The following is a 25,623-nucleotide window of genomic DNA, read 5'->3' as shown; positions in this document are numbered from 1 at the left end:
CCCTGATGAGCATTCAGGTGCCACTTCTTACACTGAAGTCTTTGTTCTGAATATGCTGCAGCCTGCTTATACATCTCCTTTGCTCAGAAATTCTGATTTGGCTGAGCTTGTGCTGTTCTAGCTTCTTTGGGAGACTACTGACATTCTAAAAGCTAGGCTTTTTAAAAGTCAGGGGAAAACCTATGCTCATGGAATGTATTGTTCAAAATTCTCCAAGCGACCCTGCCTGCTCTCCTCCTCCTCCTCCTCCTCCTCCTCCTCCTCCTTAATTCTTGACCCAGCTCAATGCTCACCTGCAGTAACTGACCAAGATATGGATGCTGAAGGGCTAATTCACGGAGCTGCCCATCTGATTCTAACTTGATCTGGCCAACATACTACATAGCAGAAAATAAGCCATAGACATGCTAAAAATGTCCATCACAGTCATGGAGAATATGCAGATGGAAGGGCAGCTAGGTTGCACATTGGATAGAGCACAAGCCCTGGAGTCAGGATGACTTGAGTTCAAATTTGGCCTCAGACACTTAGCTGTGTGACCTTGGGCAAGTCACTTAACCCCATTGCCTTGCCAAAAAAAAAAAGAAAGAGAATATACAGATGGAAGTGTCATTTCCTATATATGTTACGGTTCTCATAGTGCTCCTATTTGCAGATGACATAGAGCTGATGATACAGAGTCCCATCATTTCAGGCATCCTGGGAAGGGGGGAAGCTTGGGCTTACGGAAATGGCAAGAGAACCTTAAGTTATCCCTTACTTTCTACTGTTCCGTCACCATTTCCAAAGGCATTAGCATCAAAGGTGGGTCCAGTACAAGTCATCCCCTTATAGACCCTGTTCTATTATTTGACAATTTACCCAGCCAGACATCTCAGGAACCTCTTCTCTATTCACAGAAACCACAGAGTTGGAAGGGATCACAAAGCCACCAAGTCCAATATGCACCAAAATAAAAATACCTCCTATAAGGAGGGGCTGATGGAACCTAGAATCAGGAAGACTTGAGTTCAAATCAGACCCCAGGCACTTACTAGCTACATGATGTTGGGTAAATTAAATTATTGAGCCTGTTTGCCTCAGTTTCTTCAACTATAAAACAGAGATAAATCATAGCACCTACTTCATAGGGTTACTGGAACAATCAAATGAGATAATAGCTGAAGAACATTTTAATAATATCTACAGAACATTAACATATTGACTGGCACAAGAAAACCTTGTTCCCTTCATTTTCTTCCCTACAAATGTTCCTAATAAACAGCTTCTAGGAAGTGTTGCCTGGAAGGCTGTCAGACCTAGTATCTCCTGAGTCAACCCATTCAACTTTGTTTCTCCTGGTATCTGAAAGTTTGGGAATTATTGCAAGGAGTAGTCTCCAAAGCTAAGTTGGGATTGTCAAGATTTCCCTTACATGGAGCGGAAATCTGCCCTCTTTGGACAAGCAGAAAGGGTCTACTCCCTCTTCCACATGTCCACCCTACAATTACTTGAACCCAATTCTTGTAAATCAAGTCAAGAGGCCTTTATGAAGGCACAGTGTAAGAACCAGGAATGCAAATTCAAGCAGATAGTCCTTGCCCTCAAGGAGTTTACATTCTAAAAGAGAAGACAATAAAACAGGAATTGAGAAGGGGAGAAAGGGCAGGCAAAATACCCAGTACAAGGGCATGGTAAAGAAAATCTGGAGACTCAGTAGTAGAACATAGAGAGGAAGACATGGGGACATCTGGGCCTTTCTTAAAATGGAGGTTCTGGGAGGAACCAGTCAATTAGACAGAGGGACCACAGAAGCAGACTGTACCCGTCCCCTCTAAGTCTTCTCTTTTCCACACAAACATTGGTAATTCTTTCAATGAAAACTCGCACAGGATGATGTTAGTGCCTTCATGATATTGATTGCCATCTCCTGGACATTTTCCAGCTCATCAATCTCTTTCCTAAAATGGAGTACCAAGGATCAAACACAATTTCAATTGCCACTGGATCAGTACAGCAAGACTACTCTGCCCTAGCTCTGAGGACTGTGCCTCTTTAGAGTTTTCTGGGTCACCTTATCACACTAGCAATTGGTACTGAGATTGCAGTCCATAAAAACCAATAATAAATCTTGTCAAAACAGCTACTAGCTAGTCACTCCTTCCCCATCTGGTTGTTGCAAATCTAAGAGTTGGACTTAGGAGGCAGTGTGGTTCGATGGAAAAAGAGTATCAAATTTAGAGTCAGAGGCCCCAGCTTCAAATCCTGGCACTGCCTCGTACTTCCTATGTGAATTTAGGCATCTCCCTTAACCACTCTGGGCTTTAGTTTCCTCATCTGTAAAATGAGAAGGTTAGCTTTGATGACCTCTAAGGATCCTTCCAACTCCAAATCTATAATCCTATGACTATATCTGTGCCTATTAAATTTCATCTTAGACTGGTGCCAACATTCTAGCCTGTCAAGACCTTGTTGGATGATTTTTATGTCACCCAAATGAGCTAGCTATACCTCTCAGCTTTGTGTCATCCACAAAGCTGATAAAATATGCCATCTTTATCCAAGTCAGTGATAAAAATGTCAAACAGCACAGGGCCTAGCACAGATCTCTGAGGCTCTCCACTGGAGACCTCATTGCAAACAGACATCAAATCATTAATGACTCACTCTTTGGATTCAGCCATTCAACTAGTTTCAATTTTCCTAACTTTATTTATTGTCTAGCCCATATCTTTCCAACATGTCCCAAAAAATAGCATGAGAGATGCTTTCTAGGTCACCTGGATCTACAACATTCCCCTGATCTGTCTAAATCTGTCCAGAAAGCAAATGAGATCAGTCTAATAGAACCTGTTCTTGATGAAGCTCTGCTGGTACTTTGCAATTACAGCTTCTTTTTCTAAGTGTTTACTAACCATCCCTTTAATAAGATATTCTAAAGATGAAAATACATTCTAGAATTTTCAAAGCAATCTAAGTCAAGGTCCCTGACTTGGGCACACTCCATGCTCGTCCCTTTTTTGAAAATGGGGACCTACTCTCAACTTGTGGCACCTCTTTCATTCTCCATGGTTTTTCAAATATCACCGACAGTGTCTCCACATTCATACTGGTCAATTCTCTAGGATTATAGTTCATCTGGACCTGGTGAATACAGTCATCAAGTCTAGCTCCCTGTTATCTTCACAACTTTCAAGGCATTTTTTTTATCCTTTCCAATGGAAATATTATTTCCCTTGGAAGAGAAAAGAGAAGCAAAATTAGAGTTGAGCAGATCTGCTTTCTCTTCATTGTCCATTATCATTCTCCCATCTACCCCAGGCAGCAGTCCTATGCCTAGTCTCATTCTCTTCTTTTCCTCCATAAAGTTAATGCATTGCCTTTTTGTTATCCTTAGCTTGCCTTTCCAAATTTCAATGCCATCTGAATACAAAAGACCCTTTTGTCACCCTTTTGTATTCATCTTTTTTTGCCTGTTTTTGCTTCCATTTTCTGTACAAATTTCAAAAATCTAACCTACTGGATTTTCCTTTATATCTACTTTGGTCTTTTTAGGCAGCTCTCCCTTCTTCTCCTCCTCAGTTATGTTTTTTGTGAATTCAGACTTCCATATTCTCCTTCCTTCATCCCCAACAATATGCTCTCAGGTCAGTGTCTTTGTGGACAACTTCATTTCAGGTATCTATCAGGGAACAAGCTATCTCTAAAGAAGCAAGCAAATTCATAGATTAGATCTAAAGTTCAGAGGTGGGCCAGTGAAGAGATAAATCTTTCCCCCATTCCCTGGGTCTGCATAGCTTTGGCTAACTCTTTGAATCTAGTTTGTTCTTGGGCCAGAGCCCTTTGGCCAAGATCCCTCAGCATTTTGCATTGTCTCTAGCCAAGCTGAGCTCATCCGCTCTTGGCTCTTCAAGAGGTCCCTGCGCTTCAGATCTGGAATCTTCTGTTTCTTGTATCCTAACCTTGAACTAATCTCTATGCCAGACGATAGTTTGAAGTCCTGAGCACCCTTTAAAACCCAGAGAAAAATCCACTTCCTTTACTTAACTTGCCCTAATCTTCCAGTTAGTGCCAACCTTGTCCAATGACATCTCTTGGCATTTTCTTTGTCCCTCTCTAATGCATTCCAGCTTGTAAAGTTGGTAAGGTTAGTGATTTATGCCACTATCTTATCCCCCTATCAGACTGGGAGCTCCCTGATGGAAGAAACTGTGACTTCACTAAACTCTGTTATTTCCCTAACACCTAAAAAGTTTTCTATATTTTTTGTCTCAATAAATGTTTGATGAATGAACAAATGAATGTACACATGAATTTAATCTCTCTTGAGACTCCTCTTGTTTAATCAGTAACAATTATTCATTAAATAATTATCCAATCAGGTACCATATATGCACAAAGAAAACCAACTGACCTAAAGAAGCCAAAGATATTACCTCCCAACAATAGGAGTAAAAGCCCTGGCAGAATAACATACATACTCACAGGATCTATGGAGGCAGAAGAGTTCATAGACCAGGAAAAATGAAGAAATCAAGGGGCTTCTTCTCACTGACTTTCCTTGACCTTATGGAGAGACCTACAGCTTGAACTGCAGCCATTGAGAAATTCCCTTTTTAGAAAGAGAAAGGAAGGAAATGTTCAATTACTATGGTTCTCAAAAATATCAAGGCAAATGAATTGCAATTGGAACAAGGAAGACAGGGGAGAGGAGAACATCGACAAGCTACCAAAGTTGTATGACCATAAGGGCTATTTAGTTCTTCTTTTTGTATTGTTTTCAAGGAATAAACATGAAGCAAATCCTTTTATCTTGCAGATTTGGGAGTGTCAATAAAAGAAATTTCCCCAAGAATTCCTCAAGGCCTAAAACTCAAAATGTTGTAAAAAAAAATGATTGAAGGAGCAGCTAGGTGGTGCAGTAGATAGAGCACTGGCCCTGGAGACCAGAGGACCTGAGTTCAAATTCGGCCTCAGACACTTAATTGCCTAGCTATGTGACCTTGGGCAAGTCTCTTAAACCCATTGCCTTGCCAAAAAAAAAAAGATTGGTAAAAACTCCTATTGCATGTTGTTGGAAAAAACAAATAAACATTTTAAAAAAGAATTCCTCAGGGCGGCTAGGTGGTACAGTGGATAGAGCACTGGCCCTGAAGTCAGGAGTACCTGAGTTCAAATCCAGCCTCAGACACTTAATAATTACCTAGCTGTGTGGCCTTGGGCAAGCCACTTAACCCTGTTTGCCTTGCAAAAACTTAAAAAAAAAAAAAAAGAATTCCTCAGGGCTCATGGATCATGGATTGACAGGTACTCCCAGGACCTTAGAGACTATGTGGTATAACCGTGCCTCTGTGGAAATAGAGGAAAGGAGCCTGAATAACCATTCGACCCTAGAGAATGAAAAGATTTCTGATTAGCACACTACATGGCCTTTTAGGTTCCTTCCCAATGGAAGATTTTGGGATTCTGTGAACACATAACAATATAAGCGTCACTGCTAATTTTTGTAGTCAAGGCAATGAGTACTTTAAATATTCAGAGGACAGGGAGCAGAGTGAGGGCTGAAGTAGACAGGGAGTTTCCCTGAAGAGATGGGATCTGAGCTGTTTTGAAAACTGGGCAAGATTTGGATAAGAGAAAAGGTAGAAGAGGGCATTCTCAGATAGGGAGAGATATTGTTGGGAATAACTGTATTTGTGAGTATCAAGGAGAATTGGTTGCCTAAAGAAGAGGCAGGACAGGATTTGGCCACCCAGTGTAGAACTGGAAACAATGGGTAGAGGAAGATGTTAAGGTTTGAAAGAGAAAATCTCTCTCTCTCTCTCTCTCCCTCTCTCTCTCTATCTCTCTCGATAAAGAAAATTTTAGGGCTTAAATAAAATGGGAAAAAATTGTAACAATTGGAGTTATGCTAAAGTAGACTGGGTTTTCTTAGGAGGTGCTAAGTTTCCCCTCACTAAATGTTCAAACCAAGGCTGATGCCCACTTGTTAGGGATGTTGGAGAGGGAATTCTTGGGCAGGTATGGCTAGATTGGCTTCAGTGGCCTCTGAGATTCTGTGAGATGAAGCAAGATAGGAAGGATGGAACCTAAAGAGGAAGGCCTTCAAAGCCATGCCAAAGGAAGGCATCTTTGGTGTCTATTGGGTTTCCATGTACTTTCTGACCCTGTTCTGGGACACCACAAATGAAAGGCAGTGAAATGAGTTCCCTCTTAATACATGTCAGAAAGGGACCTTAGAGGTCTACCAGAATTGCTTTGTTGTTCAGTCATTACAGTCCTGTCCTCTGCTTTATAACCCCATTTGGAGTTTTCTTGGCAAAGACACTGGAGTGGTTTGCCATTTCCTTCTCCAGCTCATTTTACAGATGAGGAAACTGAAACAAATAGGGTGAAGTGATTTGCTCAGAGTCACATAGTAGGAAGTGTCTGAGGTCAAATTTGAACTAAGAAAGATGAGTCTTCCCGATTCCAAGAACAGTGTTCTATCCACTGTGTCACCTACCTGCCCAATATAGTCCATTTTAAAGCTGTGGAAACTAAGTTCTAAAGAGGATTGCCCAATATTTTACATACACTCTCTTTACTGCATTAAGTTTCTTTAACACTACATAATGGATTTTTTTCTTTTTGCAAGACAATGGGGTTAAGTGACTTGCCCAAGGTCATACAGCTAGGTAATTATTAAGTGTCTGAGGTTGTATTTGAACTCAGGTCCTCCTGACTCCAGGGCCAGGGCTCTATCTACTGTGACCCCTAGCTGCCCCACAAAATGCTTCTTTTGAAAAGCAGCTGGTTTCTTCTGATACTATTTGAAGAAACAGAACTTTGGGGTAGTAAGCAGTAATTCCATTTATTTGGGGGGGGTTGTTCTGTTTTTTCAAAGCAATGGGGTTAAGTGACTTGCCCAAGGTGACACAGCTAGGTAATTATTAAGTATCTGAGGCTGGATTTGAACTCAGGTCCTCCTGACTCCAGGGCCAATGCTCTACCCACTCCGCTACCTAACTGCCCTCATTCCATTTATTTAAGCTAAATAAATGGATACCAAACAATTCCACTTTCTTAACAGTCTCAATTTCAAGCACAGGTCTCCTCAAAAGAAGGTTCTGAAGCAGGAATTTGCTGAAAGAACCTCACAACTCATTCTGGGAGTTCACTTAAACAATGAGCCAGGACCTTTGGAGCTCCAAATCCAGTGAGCCCTATTCTTAAGAGAAAACATAGTCCTAGAACCCCTTGAACGGTTTCAGAGTAGCTGTCTCATCCCAGTATGAACACACAGGCACAGATACATACATACAGACAGACACACACACACAAACACACACACACACACACCCTACCCCTTAATTTTAGGGAGCACTAACTGCCCAACTTCAGCCTTTCCTATCCTTACAATTTTCCTGATAAAGTCACTTCTCCCCCAGTGGGTATTCAAAGCCATTGTGAACAGCACCCTCATGAGGGCACCAAGGACAAGTATCCAGGGTTACTGCCTTTCCTTTACAATCCCAGCTGGGTTTGAGATTAGAGGGTCCTAGAAAGTCTGAGAATGTCAAAGACCTCAGCAATGGGCCAAGTGCAGCCCTCTCATTTTACAGAGGAAAATACCAAGGCCCAAACCATGGAAGGGACTCATCTAAGGCCCACCAGGTAGGAAGTGGCAGAGCTGGGATATATATTCTAGCTTTTTGACAAAAGCCAGTAGACATTCCACTGCACCACACTGTCCCTGGGAGTCATCAGCCTGTCCCTTTGGGGAGCTTTTGATGAAGAGAATGGACAATAATCATCAAAAACAACTTGCCTTCCTTCCAGAAGATTCTTTACTATACCTTCTGTTGTTCAAGGTCTGAGGAAAGCCCATTGTTCAATCATTTCTAATTAAATTATACAAATAATTCATTTATTATGATGATGGTTTAGTGGGGGAGTAAGATGCCTTTCCCTATATCATTTGCAACACCACCTTGAATATCACCTTGCCCCTCAATACATCATCATCTTACCCCCTCATTACATCATGCCTCTCTCTACACCTCTCAACTTTTCACTGCACCACCTTCTTGCCTTCCTCCCTCCCTACACCCTTCACTATACCATCATCTTGCTCCCCTTCCTACACTATACCTTAATCTCTTACTATCCCATCCAATCTCTCATGATACCACCCTTCCCCTTACTATATCACCATCCTTTTCTCTAAGTCATCTTTCCTCTCCCTATACTGCCCAGTCTCTCATTGTTCCATCCCTTCTGTCCCTTATACCTCTCAGGGACAAGCATTGGACATTCAGTGGAAGCCACTGAAATCCTGGGTTCCAGAAAGATAATACAAACAGCTTCAAAGCCTCCCATTTCACACCATACCCCTTGGTGAAGCCCTTTGTCTCTAACCTACACTCCCCTTTTCCAGGCTCCCCAACTGGACCTCCCCTTCTTACTCTTTCCTGACCTTGTGTTTTGATTATTTCTGTCCAGGATGTGTTTTGAAAATCTGAACTGACATTGTATTTTATGAATTTGGCAACACCTATGCATTGCTTCTCTGGGTTTTCTTCTGGAAACTTCTGTGGTTAGTAGGGAAGTCCAAGGAAAGCAGAGGAAGGAACTGGGATGAAGTGGAAGCACACCAAAAATCCAAGAAACATCAGGGCCAGTTGGGGGGGAGTAAATTTAACCTACTGTCAGTGGGGATGTTGGTATGAAGAATGGATGGAGAGTTGCCATCTAGTGCTTGTTGTCCTCAGTATTTGAGAATAGACTCCTCGACTGAGGGAGCCACCTGCTGCAGTAGAAGGGTACTGAGTCACTGGGTTTTAGGAGACCTGGCCTCAAGTGCTGGCTCTACCACTTACAACTGAACAGCTTTAGACAAATACCTTCCCCCCTCAGGGACTTGATTTGCCATTATCCCACTGAGGAGACCAGACTAGATGGCCTATAAGGGCCCCTTCCAGGCAAAGATCTTAGATATGGGACCTGGAAAGGGTCTTAGTAGTCCTCTAGTCCAATTTTCTCATTTTATACATATGAAAAATGAGGCCCAGGAAGGTCAAATGACTTGCTTAGGTCTTACAAGGAGTAAGTAGCAAAGCCGAGAGTCAAGGGTCAAGTCATCTGGCTCCAAATCCAGTGCTCCTTGAACCATGGCATGTTCTCAGTCTGAATTAAGATTCAGTTCATCTAAGTTTCTGGACCTTTGTCCCTCCCAGGGTTGGTGAAAGGGACCAACAATGGGAAAGCAGTTGAGAAGAATCTGAAATTGGAAGGTTTTTCCAATAGTTTGTAACTATGGTCACCTGCCCCTGAATTTGTTTTCTTTCAGGGAAATGTGGTTAAAGTGGACACCTAAATTGGACATGCAAGGAAAAAGGAGGAGGTAAGAACACAAAAAGGAAAGGGCAGCAAGAGAAAGGTGTTTGGTACAAGACCTGTGGTCCCAATCCTGTCTTTTCTTGCTCAGCCTTGGGAAGGGGGTGATGAAGCACAAAAACCCTGGGTCCTTTAATCATACCAGTTGGTGGCACCCCAGCCTTCGACTTGACCGCCTGCTCTTCTCGTTTCCAGGCAACTCCCAGCTGCCTGATCCCCACAGCTGCAAGGGGCCCCTTGGAAAACTGAGCACAAAAGGGGATTTGCCCCAATTTGCCATACTTGAAGATCCCTTCCCCAAGCTGCAACTTCACTCTTTTAGTCTGGTCTTCTCTGGTGTTCGTTTACAAAAGGGGAAGTAGGGCAGAACAATGGAAGGAGAACTGAACTAATGGCCAGGAGACTTGCAAGCCCCAAGAAAACTCCATTCAACAAATATCTAATGACTGGCTATGTACCAAGGACACCCAAAGTCCAAAATCAACACCTATCCTTTATGTACTTGCTAGGTAGTTCATCAGCCCCCAAATTGTATTCTAGACAGGATTTCCAATTCTTACCTCACCATTCCTTCTCCTTCTTGCCTTCCTTCACTTGTCTCCTTTATGTAAAGTTTCCCAAGTGATTTCCCATCTTCTGGCCTTCAGTTTCTTCTTTGGTGAAAATAGTGAGTTGAACCAGATGATCCCTGAAGTCTCTTCCAGCTCCAAATCCATGATTCTATGACTCCCAAACAAAACTGGACTTAGGTACCAAACACCCTTATAAAAATCATCATTTATATTGCACCAGATGACTGTTCAAAAGCAAATATTAGGCACCATGGATCACAAGATATAATGCTCAGCACCACCGTAAAGGTGGGCATAGGTGAGATGAGTTGACCTCTGGGCTACCTTTTCAAATGAGTGATTCTGTGTCCTTGTGCATTCCCACTGTTCAACCTTAAAAATTGCTGAAGACAGTAATGGAAAAAACTTTCTGACTAGGACCAGAGGGCCTCCTGCCCCCAGATAGGGGCCTCTCTAAAGGAGAGTCTGAAGGACTCTGAAGTCATGGGGGAAGAAGCCAATAGACATCCAAGATTATCTTGCTTTCATTGACTGATTTTGAGTTGGTAACTTGAACTTGTGTGTGTGTGTGTGTGTGTGTGTGTGTGTGTGTGTGTGTGTGTGTGTGTACTCAGCTTTGAAGAACATCAGGACAACCTTGGGAAATGACAAACACATCAGAGAAATATTGTAGGCAAAGTCTGGATCGGTTTGTTGACTCAATAAAAGCTATGTACTCAGAAAGCATGTTGCCTACACAAAGACACACACACACACACACACACACACACACACACACACAAATAAAACACATAGTATTTCCTCTCTTCCTCCTTAGTTGGGTTAATTGTTTGATTCAGAGGAAGAAACTGAGACCCTAAGAGGTAAAGTAATTTTTTGAAGGACAAAAGGTAAATGTCATAGCAGACATTTGCACCCGGGGCTCCTGACTCTCAGAATAACGGTCATTTTGCCACACCGTTGTGCCTTCCACTAGTAGCTAATCAAGCAATTGATAGAATAAACCAACAAAGTTGAACCAAAGATCCCCAAACCCTAGGGATGGAATGGAATTTAGACATTGAGTCCAAATCCCATCATTTTACAGATGACAAAATTGAGTCCCAGAGAGGAAAAATGATTTGTTCATGATCACATTAAAGGGCAGAGCTAAGATTTGAATGCAGATTTAATGACTGGGGTCCAAATTCCACCTGTGTAATTCGATCTCTACTTTAGCTTAGGATAACATGGGGTTTTACTTTGGGTAATGGAGAAAAGCATCTTTGGGAAAAATGTATACTATACTTACAGGCAAGAAGGCCAACACAGATGCCTAAAAATCCTAGAAGAATCAAAAATTTTATTCTAGAAAAGGATTTCAACTCTTACTTATCTATCTATTCCATCCCTCTTTGCCATTTGCTCCCATCTGAGATTCCCCCAGAACACCTGGACCTCAAAACAATCTGAACACATCATGGAATGTGCTACCTTATTACTCTTAACTAAAGTCTGCCAAAAACAGTCAGGGTGGCTAGGTGGCATAGTGGATAAAGCACCGGCCTTGGAGTCAGGAGTACCTGGGTTCAAATCCGGTCTCAGACACTTAATAATTACCTAGCTGTGTGGCCTTGGGCAAGCCACTTAACCCCATTTGCCTTGCAAAAAAAAAAACCCCAAAAACAGTTAGTCTTTCTCTCCAGGTGCTCTCACCAGTATCTCCAACCTATGCTCCCACATGAGAAACTTGGATTCCACCCCCCCCTTGAAAAAAGTTGCCTTACCTCTGATTCAGTGTTTCAACTCTTTGGCACTTCCCTTTCATCAGGGGGTGAGAGATTAGTGAAATTTCCCCAAAGCAAACATCAGGATGAGAACAAGTAAGAACTCTGCATAATCCTCAGAGGGGATGATCAACCCTTGAGCAGTCAAGACTTATGGGACCTAGAGACGAAGGAGACTAAGTGAACATTGAGTCCTGATAGAGGAAGAAATAGGAATCGAGGGAGGTGAACAGACTTGCCCAAGGTCACAAAGCTAGAAAGTTTATATAGAAACCCAAGAGTCCTCAAACTCCAAATGCAGGCCTAGTTCTAACCATTGAAATATGGAGAAGGCACTGGATAAGATGTTCACAAAATTTCCTTGTAGTCCTACAAATGGTGTGACTCTACAAGTTCATTGACCCTTCTGATGGCTGGGAGAGGCTCTGGGGAAGGGGTCTAAGGCAGGCCTGCTTCCTTATTGCCTCCTCTATAGTTAATCCACTGCCATCTGTCTTTATTTTGCTGACTCACTGCTTTCATTTGGGTTGGCAGTGAATGCTGTGTTGGCTCAATTTTTAACTGTTTGCAGAGGGCTGAGATGGATGGAGAATTAGGAGACTAGCATTCATTCCTTGGATGAAATCCTACCCAGGTACTATAGGCCTCTTGTCAAGGGGCTGAGGCCAAGGCCCCTGAATTTTGACGGATGGTGGAGATTAAGTGTAGGGTAACACATCATTTAGTCTGATTGCGGGGCCAGATTTCTCCCTAGTGCTGCCAAATGAGCTGGGAGGTCATGTGAATGGTCTGCCTCAGGGCGGGGAGCATGGTACCTTTTAATCAGAACAAGGAGGGAGGGAGGGTGCTTGAGACCTCGGTCCATGAGGACCAGGAAGGGGGGGAAGGGGAATGACTTCCCCCACTCCCTTTATTTCCTTTAAGGCCCAGTTTAAGCCTCACCCCCATCTGTGAAATTTCCACTGACTAGCTCCACTCCTTGCAGTGATCTTCTCTACATATCCCCTCAGCAATTGTGTTTCTAGCGCACTGTAGACCCTCTCACACTCATTAATGTGTGACCCAAAGGTTATTCCCTAGTTATTTCCTAAGTTTTGTCTACCCAGACTGAATCTAAGCTCCTGAAGAGCAAGGACTGAATGACATCCTCTCTCTGCATCCCTAAACACCAGACACTCAGTAAGCACAGAAGCTTTGTTGAATGAAGAAATGAAGTTCCTTGATGGAAATTTTTCCTTTCCCCAACCCTAAGCCAGGGAAGATTTAACAGGTCTTGGTTTCTCAGATGGACTCATCTCAGATGAAGAATAGCCCTGCCCTGGTATGCAAATCCTGTGGCTAACTTCTTTTGGGAGCTGCCTCCTTCCTCCTGCCCTGTGCCAATGTAACGGTTATACCTGCCCTTTCCTGGAAGTCCAGTGGAATGGTCCAGCTTCGCCCTAAGGAGTGAGCTTCTCTCAGGAACTTGTCACAGGAGTGGGTGATCTGCTTGTAGATCAAGATTCATATGACACTCTTTAATACCTCCAGGGAGACGATATGAGCCTGTGAGACATCCCCATAGGAGTGACATCACCTATGGATCACTCCATGTTTGGTGGTCACTCCTGGTGTGGCAAGGGTACCTAGAATCATTCCAGAACACAGGACATAAGATCCATTGGGCAAATATGCTGCCCTTCTCTGTGGAAACCCTATAGGCATTCCTCCTAAACAAGGAGGGAATAATACCAAAACCCAAGCCCAAGCAGTCCTAGTCATAATCAACTACCGATTATTAAGTATATTGGGACAGCTAGGTGGCGCAGTGGATAGAGCACCAGCCCTGGAGTCAGGAGGACCTGAGTTCAGATCTGATCTCAGATACTTAATAATTACCTAACTGTGTGATCTTGGGCAAGTCACTTAACCCCATTGCCTTGCAAAAACTTTTAAAAAAAAAAGGATACACTAAGTACAAAGAAAGGCAAAAACATAGTTCTTGTCTCAAGAAGCTTACAGACTAATGGAGGAGGCAACATGTAAGTAATTATACACAAACAAGTTAGAGGATAAATTAGAGGTGGTGTCACTAAAATTCAAGGAGACTGGGGAAAGTTTCTTATAGAAGATGTGACTTTAGTTTTGGAGGAAGCCAGGAGGAAGAACCCAATGGGAACTCATTGTTAAGAGGCCTTGTTACCACCACCAAGTCCATTGTTTCTATTCTAAGAACTCAGCCTATGCTGTCCCACCTCTACAGCCTTGTTTATATACTGTTCCCCAAGACTACAAGGCTCCCTCGGTCTCTGTCTCTCTCTCTCCCCAACTTTTAAAGAACAACCCAAATGTGATCTCCAACAAGTCTTTTTTAGATCCCTCCTCCTTTTTCCTCTCAGGCCTCACATAGCACTTTGTTTGGTGCAATATTGAATATTGTAATGTCTATGTATATCTCTTCTCTTTTTTTGCTAGACTAGAGCTCCATAACGAAATGGGCTGGAGTCCATTTTGCTCTTCCCAAGACCCTAGTAGTGTTCCCTGAACACAATACTTTTGGAACTGAAAGTTTTACAGATTGACAAACAAAGATAGTCACAGTCATAAACTAATGTTACTGGAATGTGGAAATCTGAGGGCCAGAGAGTGGGCAGGACTTTGACCAAGGTCACATAGTAAGGCCATGGCAGATCTGATCTCCCAATTACCAGTCAAGTGTTTTTCCCTCTACAGCAGAGAAGTCCTGTCAACTCCATCCAATTCAAGACGCATTTATTATCTTCTATATGTCTCTTTCCTTTCTGACCCTGGATGAAGCATCCTCTTCAAGGCCTCCAGTCAAGAGCTAGAAATAACAACAATCTAAGAAGATAAGATTAAAAATCAGGGTGAATTTGCCCTCTGAAAAAGCCTGCTTCTTCTAAAAGGGGTGTTGGTCTGGGATCATGCATGGTGTGCTCCAAGCACTGGATTTGATCCCTGGTGTGGCCTGATCTATGGAATGATTCTGGCCTGGGCTGTTGGGGTTTTTTTTGGTGGGTTTTTTTTTTTACTGGAGTTGGCCCCAGTGGAAGAAAAAATATGCCATTCATCTTAGGAAAAGCTTGCCAGCGTCCAACTCACAAAATGAAAGAGCAGCTGAACAAATTGGGTCTAACCCACAGGCCCAGAATGAGAGAAAAAACAGGCCAAAAAGAAATCAGGCAAAAATTTTAAATTAGACTTGAAAATATAGCCAACTGTACTCCTATTCAATTTCTTTAAACATCTAATCCTCACTTACATCTCCTCTCCCCAGGAAGCTGGACTGGGACATCATTGGGAGCTAGTCCTGCCCATGTGTGAACAAGAACATTATTTAATACAGCCCCAACAATTAGAGTGGAAACTCCCTGAAGGAACAGTGTCAGATTTTTGGCAGCATTGAGGGCAAGCTCAGGGCCTACCTGGTCTAATCCACAAACTGAGCAAAGATCCTTCATATACCAAACTCTCAAAAAGTCAATCATCCTTTGCCTTAAGGATCACCAAGGAGAGGGTATCCCTCGATTTTCACTTTCTTAAGAAGGTTCTCTTCTAATGGAATCAAAAACTCCCTCTCTTCAATTCTATCCACTGCTTTAGTTCTTCCTATTAGGACCCAGCAGAGCAAATCTCTCCCACATGACAGCCTTTCAGATCTATTAAGATGGGGCAGCTAGGTGGCACAGTGGATAGAGCACTGGCCCAGGAGTCAGGAGTACCTGAGTTCAAAGCCAGTCTCAGACACTTAATAATTACCTAGCTGTGTGGCCCTGGGCAAGCCACTTAACCCCATTTGCCTTGCAAAAATCCTAAAAAACAAAAACAAACAGATCTATTAAGACAAAGTGTACATTCCCACTGAATGTTCTCTTCTCTACTTTTTTCAGTTCATCCTCCTATAAAAGGGCCTACAGTCCACTCAACAGCCTGCTCAAATCCCTTTAAATTCTCTCCAGGTTATCAATGCCCTTCCTAAAATGTAGTACCCAGGACTAAACCTATTATGTCAGTCAGAGTTGATCCGGAGCAAAGTACAACAGGATTACCTTCTCCTCTTAACACATCCTAAAATCATAACTTTGTTGGTCCTCTCACATCTGGCCTCACCCTGAGCATCTGGTCCAGTAAAATCTCCATATCTTTTTTCATATAAACTGTTATCTAGCTATGCCTTCCCATCCTGTATTGTGGTAGCTGACTTTCCCCAATGTAGGGTTTGCACTTATCCCAAATAAAATTTATCATTAAAAAAATCTGTCCCAATGTTTGAGTCTGGAAAGATCTTTGTGGATCCTGAGGGCCATTTGGGTTGGCTGTCTCTCCCATTTACAAATGTGATAAGCATGCCATCTATGCTTTCATATAAGTTGCTGATGGCAAGTCAATTATTCTTCTCTGATTGACTGGTGTGTTCCTGGCAACAGCTGTTCCAACTCTTTTCCTCTCTTTTCAACACTAATCCAAGCTTCACTTCTCCCCAGGCAGATGACCTTGCCTTCTATTTTTCTGAGAAAATGGAGGACATCCACTGGAACCTCCTTCATCTCCCCTAGTCTATAACTCAGATTCCTCAGCATGTTTGCTCCCTTTGCTTCAGTCTCCAAGGAAGAGGTGGTTCTTATCCTACCAAAGTCAACCCCTATAAAATAACTTGCACCCTTGATCCCATCCCCACCCCCCATTCTGGGAGTTTGGCTCATCCCAGAATTTCTCCCCTTCTACTGGCTCTTTTCACAAAGCCTAGAAACATACTCAGGTCTCACCTCTCTCCCAACCTTGAAAAATCTTCAGCTGACTCTGGCAATCCCTTCAAATTAGTCTCCCCCTGGTTTCACTGCTAAGCTCCTCACCAGTCATTCATATTTCAGTCTCTCTCCACTGTCTCCTGACTGCTAAATCTGATGGCCTTCTCTCTGTCCTTGACCTATCTGAAGCTTTTGCTATCATTGTGCATCCCCTCCTCCTGGCACTACCTGCTTCCTTAGCTTCCATGAGTTTCCTTTGGAGAGTTAGCCTCTATTGAGTGAATGGTAGATGTAGCCCAAAGTTAGGTCCTGAGGAACCTCTTGTTGCTCTGAGGGCTCCATCTCATTAATTTCCTTAAGTTCAATGAGCTTTGATCCTGAAGAACTGGCCTTAGGTCTCCCCAGAATGATATACTGCCAAACACCACCTGTGCTGGGCGTGTCCTAAATAGACCACCTGAGAAGGCGAGCACCTTGAGAGGAGCTTACTTTCCTTTGTGTCTCTGATACTTAGCACAGGCCTTTGCAAATAGTAAGCACCAGATCTGAAATCAGGAAGACTCACTTTCCTGAGTTTGAGCCTAGTCTGAAACATTTACTAGCTGTGTGACTCTAAGCAAGTTACTTCATCCTATTTGCCTCAGTTTCCTCATCTGTAAAAAGAGCTGGAGAAGGAAATGGCAAACTAGTCCAGTATCTTTTCCAAATGGGGTCATGGAAAGTCATACATAACTGAGCAATTACGAGTACTCAATAAATGCTTTTTCATTCATTTCACCAGTCTTCCTTATATAGATACATGCCTCCCTAACAGAATGAAGCTCCTTCATTTTTGCCTAGCATAGGTGTTTTAGAAACATTGACTCCAGGGCAGCTAGGTTGTGCAGTGGATAGCGCACCGGCCATGGAATCAAGAGGACCTGAGTTCAAATTCTACCTCAGACATTTATTAATTGCCTAGTGGTATGACCTTGGGCAAGTCACTTAACCCCATTGCCTTAAGTAAATAAAATTTATAAAAAAGAAACATTGATTCCCTTCCTTCTACCACCCTCCCCCCCCATGTAGATCTACAGCTAGACAGGGTCTCAGAAACCATTTTACAGATGAGGACATTAATGAGCATGTAGTGAATGGCAAAGGTAACACCACAAGGACATGAAGCCCTAAACCACATCATGAAAAATGAATAGGACTGGGGCTAGGTGAGTTCAAATCCACCCTCAGACACTTAATAATGACCAAGCTGTGTGGCTTTGGGCAGGCCACTGAACCCCATTTGCCTTGCAAAAAAACAACAACAAACTAAAAAAAAAATGAATAGGACTTGATATCTGTTAGCTAAGGAAATAAAACCAGTGTGGGAATGGAGTCTGCTGCAATGAGATTGGGTATTCACAGCTCTCCTTCCCTCTCTGCCCAGAGACAATTCAGAAAATGCCCAAGGAGGATTCTTTTTACTCTTTTAGAAGAAAGGTTGGGAAGAAAGGCAAGCAGCTTGGGAGGCGGAAGAGACTTGGATTGGCCACTATCAGGGCACTTTGACTGGTGTGTTTTTTGGAAGTCACACCACACTGAATGAACACCTCTCTCCTCAAAAGGAAAAAAACTTGCCAGGGCTCTGGCATGGTCACTGTTTGGTTGGGGAGGAAGTGGCACTGCCATGGAGTGCTGAAAGCACGAAGTTGGAAGTCAGGAGGCTTTGAACCTCGGCTTTGCCACTTCCTATCTAGGGTAAGGCCATTCCTCTCCCTGGCCTTCAGTTTCCTCAGTAAGATGGGTTGTGGGGGGAGCAGGGTTGGGGGAAGGAAGGGGAAGGGTGAACTGAACTAAGGCCCCTTTCAGCATTCTATGTCTGCTGCTTTAATCCCGAGGCCCAAATGTGTCTCCCAAGCACCTGGGGGTGTCATAAGCCCAGCACCAAAAAGCCCTTCACCATTCCATTCTACCTTCACTCTTTCTCTGGGTTAAGGAGGGGCAGCAGGGTGGAGGGTAAGCTATGGAACCTTTCAAATCCCATTTTCCAAAGGCTAAACCAGATATGTTCTGTGTCTCCTAGCTGAGTACATTTAGTCTGGGTAACATAAACACTGCTAGGCTACAGCTGTCTGCCAGCTGCATTGTTGAAGCCCATTTCAGGGGGCATGACAAAACCTGTCTGGAACTGTCACAGATGAGAAGTGTTAGCCTAATGAATGGGCCCAGCTGAGCCCAGAGCCCAGCTGAGTTATTTCGGGCTTGGGCATTAAGGGAGCTTTTTTTTAATGGGTAACAAATCTTCAGTGCTTCAGTTCCCCCCAACAGACCCCAGACTGGAGCCCACCCTTCCATCCCCCAACAAACCACAGAGTGGAATCTACCCCACAATCCCCACTACAGACCCCAAACTAGAGTCCACCTCTCAATCCCCAACAGACCCCAGACTGTAGTCCACCGCACAATTCCCCCAATAGAACCCAGACTGGAGTCCACCCTTCCATCCCCCAACACACCACAACCTGGAGTACACCCCACAATCCCCCCAACAGAATAGAGACTGCAGTCTACCCCACAATTCCCCCGCAACAGACCCCAGACTGGAGTCCAACCCCAGATTGCAGTCCACCCTTTAATCCCCCCAAAGCTAATTCACTCCAGGACACACCCCAGGGAATGGCTGAGGAGGAGACAGCTCAATTGGGATTTTTCCAATGCATGCCTTCTCATGTTCACCTCTTTGCCATGACATTTATAGCAGGCCTGCAAATCGGTGACATGCCACGGCTGGTCAGTATTGAATGACCCCACCAACAACAGTTGGCTTGGCCTTGGAGTCGACTATTCCTGTTGGCCTTTGGTTTTCTCTTTCTTGAGCTCCCTGTCACCTTTCCTACTCTCTCTGTTATTCCTCACACAAGCCACGCACAAAGAGCCACATTAGGGTCAAGGCCTAGCCAGTCAAGACAAGACCATAGGCAGGTGAGGGCCAATTATTCTGCCCAAGGTCTGAGGAGAACATTACTTCCCCCCGTAATAACCCAGTAGTTCTTAGGAAATGAATTCCTGGTCTCAGGGACCATCCAAGTCACTCAGAGCCATTTACTAGGCAGGGTCAAAAATGGGAGAGAGGAGTGTTCAGTCCAAGGGATGGTTATAATTATAATTGCTTAGCATTTAGTTAGTACTGCCCAGGGCTGACCTTGGTTATAAGCAGCTGCCTACATGGTGTGATAAGAGGCAGCTGTGATATCCTGAAAAAGAATCCCAAGGCTGGAATTAGAGGACTTTAGTGCCAATATCCACTCGGTTACTTACTCATCCTGCCTATGACCTTGGACAAGTAATTTACCCTCACTAAACCTCAGTTTCCTCATTTGTAAAGTGAGGGAATTGGACCAGATAGTAGTCATTGAGCTGCTTTCCAGTTCTAAAAGTTTGAGCCTATGGTCCAGACTTGTGACTTTCTCTTTGGGTCTCATCTTCCCCATGTGTATACTACCACCTGTGCTAACTAGCTCCCAGGTTTGTTTCCAGCATCATATGTACATGTCATGTCAAACATCCATAGTGTAGTGAAAAAAAAAGTAAATAGAAATCAGAGGACCTGGCTTTGAACTCAGCCATTTCTTCATTGTATGACCTTGGGCAAATTACTTCTCAATAAGCAGTGCTTATTAGTTTCCTCATCTGTAAAACGAAGGGGCTAGACTTCTAAGATTTCCTTGCAGCTCTGAAACTATTTTCCTATGACATAACTGTCCTCCCCCTTCTCCCTCCTTAGCCCAGAGTGGAAAGTGAGAACCTGGAGTCAGGAGTACCCCAGGTTCAAATCTTGACCTTGACACTACTTAGTTGTGTGACTCTGGATATCTCTCTGAAACTCAGTTTCCTCAACTGCAAAATGGAGACTATAATACTAGAATTAGCCACTTCACAGCATTGGTATAATGAAATGCACTTCTGGAAACCTGAATCACAGAATTCAGAAGAATGATTGATTAAATCACTATACAACCACTTCATATCAGGAAACTGAGGAAACTGACCAGTATCCCTGGGGCTGGAACTCTGAGAGCCACTTAAAACAATCTCTAGCATCAACCTTTCTCCAGGAACATTGGCTTTGGAACACATCTAATGGATGAGCTGAAGTTGTCGAAGGCCCAGTCAATTCAAGGAGTTGAGGCTTCCTATGGAATGCTCATGGGAACCATGAAAGTTGGCTGGGTGGCTCTGAGATCAATGGGTTTAAAAAAAAAAAAAGCAATTCCTCCTCACTGAAGTTGTGTCCAAAATAAGCCAAAGCATATGATTAATTCAATTTGGGGAGATTTAGATCTGGAAGAGGCCAAGGAGAACACACAGTCCACCCTGTCACCTTATTGAGAAAGATAAGGAGGACATGACCTGCACAGGAGTCAAAGGGTTGTTAAAGGGAGATAGGATTCCGACCCACATCTCCTAATTATAATTCCCCCAATCTAGTGACAAAATCAGACAACTCTCTTGGGTGGATTTTTCTATGTCATGTAGACACAAACAAAAACCAACAAAAAGCCAGGACCATCTTTTCATTTTTCTGGTTTTCGTTGTTGTTGCTGCTGCGGTTGTTGTGTAAGCACAGCTGGCGAAGGAGGATTAGGAGTGAAGATTCCATCTGGAAAAGGAGTGAGCACCCAATGACGAGCCCTGGCTCTGGTTAGAAGACTTAAGGGCCCCAGACTCCAACAGAAGGGGCCAACTCAGCTGGTACCGATTTTCCAAGAGAGGGCAAGAAAGCTCCCAGGTCAATTCAAAGTCAACAATAGGAACAGAAAGGGGAAAGGACACAGATTTTTTTCCTATCAAGAGGGAGAGTTATGATGGGTGACCTTGAGGTCTATTTGCTAACTGATCAGAACCCATCTCATGGAAGAGGTTCCCTCCCCAATCCCCCATACCCTTGCATTTCAAGGAGATCTAGCCTAAGGTTTGACTGCTCAACTCTGGGGAAAATGGAAATGAAAAATGAGAGTGAGCTTAATACTTTATAGATTCCAAACTCTGGGGTTTAAAAGATTCACAAATGTGAGCGGCCCTCATGAAAGAGACAAGTACTGATACTCAACCATCAACTTGTATAATAATATGAAACGCATAGTCCAATTTCAAATGAGTGGAACAGATGTTTGTCACGTGTTACAAGTTAAAACTCATTCCATCATGTGGTGTCTGTTAAAAGTAAGCAAAGGGTTTGGTATATGTTTAATATAAAAAACTCGCAATAAAAAAAAGACCAGAGAGGTGAAACTTAAACAAGAGCATTCTGAAATAATCTCTACCAAGTGATCTAAATCTCCACATTTGTCCTAAAGAGATGAAGAGGCCTAGGGACATTGGCATGGTGATGGTGGACCAGGTATAGAAGTGCCAAAGAAGAGAAAGTGGTTCTCGGAATTGTATTGGATACATGATGGATCTTTTCCCATGTCAGGAAAACCTTACTTATTAGTTTCTTCATTTTTGCTAAACAAAAAATAGGGTGCCAGGGTAGGTAGGGGTGAAGAAATTCAAAAACAGCATAATTTTATGTTGAACTCACTGCATGCAAAGCACTACTCTTGGGAAGGGATGGGAAGAGGAGAGACATGAGTTTGCAATAAGATCTGGTGCCTGCTGCCTTCATGGAGCTTCCAGCCAACAGGCCTGCTGCCCATTACTTAAAAATGTAAGAATAAGGGACAGCTAGGTGGCACAGTGGATAGAGCACCAGCCCTGGAGTCAGGAGGACCTGAGTTCAAATCCGGACTCAGACACTTAATAATTACCTAGCTGTGCGACCTTGGGCAAGTTACTTAACCCCATTGCCTTGCCAAAAAAATGGGATGGAAAAACAATGGCAACAGTGATATCCCCCCCCCAAAAAAATACTCCAAAATATAAGAATAAGTAATATGAAAACAAATAAATTTTTTTAAAAAAAAATATAAAAGTAATTCTTAGCTAGCAGGCCATACAAAACCAGGCAGGGAGCCATCTTTGACTTGAGGGGCTGTAGTTTGCTGACCCTTGTTCTAGAGCAGGCTATGGGCTGCAACTATTTGATCTGGTCCTGCCATGGCAGGAAGGACTTGAAATTCAATAAATTTAGGAGATTTTTAGGAGTGGATTAATTAAATGTTTAGCTAAATATAGCAGGCTAATTTTTAAGTTGACAATTTTGTAAGGCCCTCGAATGATATAATAAATATCCAAATGGCCCATGGCAGAAAAAAGGTTCTAGAAGGCTAAGACATAAAAATAGATAACTAGCTTAGTCATTGTGATATATTGCATGATAAATAGACTGGAAGGGAGTAAGAAAATGTGATGTGAGGTTCCCTGCTTGGGAAGCAGAGGGGCTATTGTAATATGACTTTGTCTTCCTTCTGATCTCAGATGGTTTGGTTGATATGATTTCTGTCTTCCAAGTATCTGAAGGGTCCTTATTATGAAAGAATAGCAGAATCAGCCACTCAATCAACAAGCATTCATTGTGTCCCAGGAACTGCTAAGCACAGGACATACAAAGAAAGGCAAAAAATAGTCCCTACTCTTAAGGCATTTACAACCTAATGACTAGAAGCAACAGGTGGAAATTGCAGAGGCAAATTTAGGCTTGATATCAGTTTCCCAAAAATGCAATGGGCCACTTCAGGAGGTATTGCTTCTCCTTTCTTGGAGGTTTCCAACAGAGGCTGAATGACCACTCATTAGGTGTGTTATAGTTGTTGAGGTACCCTTTAGATTGGAGATGTCATTCTGTGCTTCTAATCAGGTAACACTAGCCCAAAGGACCAATCAAACACCTTCATAGGACACTGTACTTGCCACCCAGAAAACTAAGAGTTATGTCAGCTTGACATCAGTCCAATGTCTCTTTAGCATCCTGGCTTTAAGGACAGAAAGATGGAAGCAAGTTCAGCAGGTGTTATTCTAAAAGCTTGTGCTAGACCGAACCTGACTTTGAAACTTACCCATAGAGCATTCTGTTGTAGGTTGTATGGGGGGGTCTCAAGTAGCCAAGCCATGGACTCTAACTGACATAGACATCTATTAACAATTCTCACATGCAATGATGAGACAAACACCTCAAGCACAACTGACTGTACTTTCCCATCATTTCCCCACACTCCTCTAATTCTCAACAAATATTCCCTCCATATCACATGATGTATTCTATATCACTATGGCATTTGGTCACAAGACTCTCCTGACACAGTTGGCCCAAGCACCATTTGAGAATTTCTAAATTTTTCTGGTTTATCTGTCCACCCAAGGGGACACCTATATCCAAGGGAATATCAGTATTTAACACTCCCCACTTTGGTGGCATCAGCACCCTTCACAAGCACTCAGGTTTATAAGGCATCAAACATAGCTGTGGTTCTAGTTACACAGTCAAGGACACAGAACTCAAACTTAGAGAAAATCAGAAGGTTCTCTTTCCTCCCCTAAAAGGGATCCCTTTTCTCCCACTCTAGAGATCTTCCCTTCACAGTATCTAGTTCCACCTCCTGTCACTCAATGGGTAGTTACATTCCCAGACAGTATCACAGTCCATGTTGTCATTGTCCATTGACTTTGCTGCTTCCTGCTATTTGGCTTACATTCTTCAGACTCTCCCTAGAAATTGTTTCTTCTTCCAAAGAAGGTGGTATAGGTTCATAACCAGCTAAACTGTGAGGGGATTACCTAGAAACAAGACAAAGAGTGTTCCCGTGCTTTCAAGATTATGAAAGTACAATAGCTCCAAGCTATTTGTTCCTTTTGTTCTTTTACTTCACATCAGATTCCACCACCCCACAAAGATATTCTTCAGATGCTATAGGGAAGGCCTCCTATACTCTGCCTGTTTCATGTACCACTACTGATTGTGTGTGTGTGTGTGTGTGTGTGTGTGTGTGTAAAAATATGTCCCATTTATCTTCCATCTGTCTCCAGGTATTCTTAACCTAGGGTCTATAAACTATTTTTTTAAATATTTAATCATTATATTTCAATATAATTGGTTTCCTCTGGAATTCCCACCCCCCCCCCATCTACCTAATGTTATCTCCCACTGTTTCACAAACACACTTAGTCTTCTCAATGTCCTAGAACATGTCATATGGGTAGCTTCCCTCATATTTCTTTGGCCTGGGATGCTTTTCCTGATCTTTGAAGTGTTACATCTTTCAATTGCCAGAGATATTAATCAGAGAATTTAGGTCATCAGAATCCAGGGAATCTGGGAGAGAATTCTTCCTCTGAGGCAGCTGGATCAGGTTATTTGAATTATCACTTATAAAAGATTTCCAAAAAGAGTGAAACAGGAATTAGTTTTTCCTAGGTCCCATGCCTGCCTCTAGAAGGAGAGAAATCTAGTCTTTGCATCTCCCCCTGCTCTAACAATTTTCAGTGGATGGGCCTAGATGCCATTCAACTTGTTTATGGGGGAGGATTCCAATTAATTGAGAAACAACATAGTACAGTGACAAAGACACTGGATCTAAAGTCAGAAGAGCTGAGTTTGAATGCAAGTGCTGCTCACATCTTTCCTTTCAGTTCCTACCTCACTTCACAGTGTCAGGAGATGAGAGTGCTATGGGGTCTGGGAGGTGCAATCACTCTTATGGAATCAGTTAATGGCATCGGCATCTCCTGACAGTCAGTGAGAGGACTAAAGCTAAAGTTGTATTTGTGTAATAGTGGGAGATAACACTGAGTAGACTGGGGATAAGGGGACAAAGGACATAAGATAAAAGGACTTTGAAAGCCCAAGAAAAGGAGTTTTGACTTGATTGTATACAAAGCAGGAAGTCAGTGAAGATCTGAGCCAAGGAGACATGAGAGTGGAAAGGCAGCCTGGGTAAGATCAGTGATATCAAACTCAGATAGAGATGGGAGATGCTAATTGGTACATAAGGAACCTTGGGGGCTTAATATTTCTTTTAAAATGTGATATTGGGGGCAGCTAGGTGGCGCAGTGGATAAAGCACCAGACCTGGAGTCAGGAGGACCTGGGTTCAAATCCGACCTCAGACACTTAATAATTACCTAGCTGTGTGGCCTTGGGCAAGCCACTTAACCCCATTTGCCTTGCAAAAAAACCCCAAAAAATGTGATATTGACTATGTTTTCTTGTATTTTTTATTTCTTTTTAAAAATATTCCCCCCAAGGTGGTGATCAACCTTAATGGA

General features: G+C 43.0%; 1 long non-coding RNA gene across 1 annotated transcript; it reads right to left on the bottom strand.

Moving 5' to 3' along the window:
• Positions 1 to 4,419: 4,419 nt before the first annotated feature.
• LOC141502583 (uncharacterized) lies at positions 4,420 to 11,851 on the bottom strand. The gene is made up of 3 exons (XR_012472596.1): positions 11,696 to 11,851; positions 9,918 to 10,077; positions 4,420 to 4,591 (listed from the first exon to the last, which is right to left on the bottom strand). It is a non-coding gene; the product is annotated as an uncharacterized LOC141502583 (long non-coding RNA).
• Positions 11,852 to 25,623: the final 13,772 nt, after the last annotated feature.

The sequence above is a fragment of the Macrotis lagotis genome, chromosome X, assembly GCF_037893015.1.
Source record: "Macrotis lagotis isolate mMagLag1 chromosome X, bilby.v1.9.chrom.fasta, whole genome shotgun sequence".
Taxonomy (NCBI): domain Eukaryota; kingdom Metazoa; phylum Chordata; class Mammalia; order Peramelemorphia; family Peramelidae; genus Macrotis; species Macrotis lagotis.
This window is presented reverse-complemented; position numbering and strand designations above follow the sequence as displayed.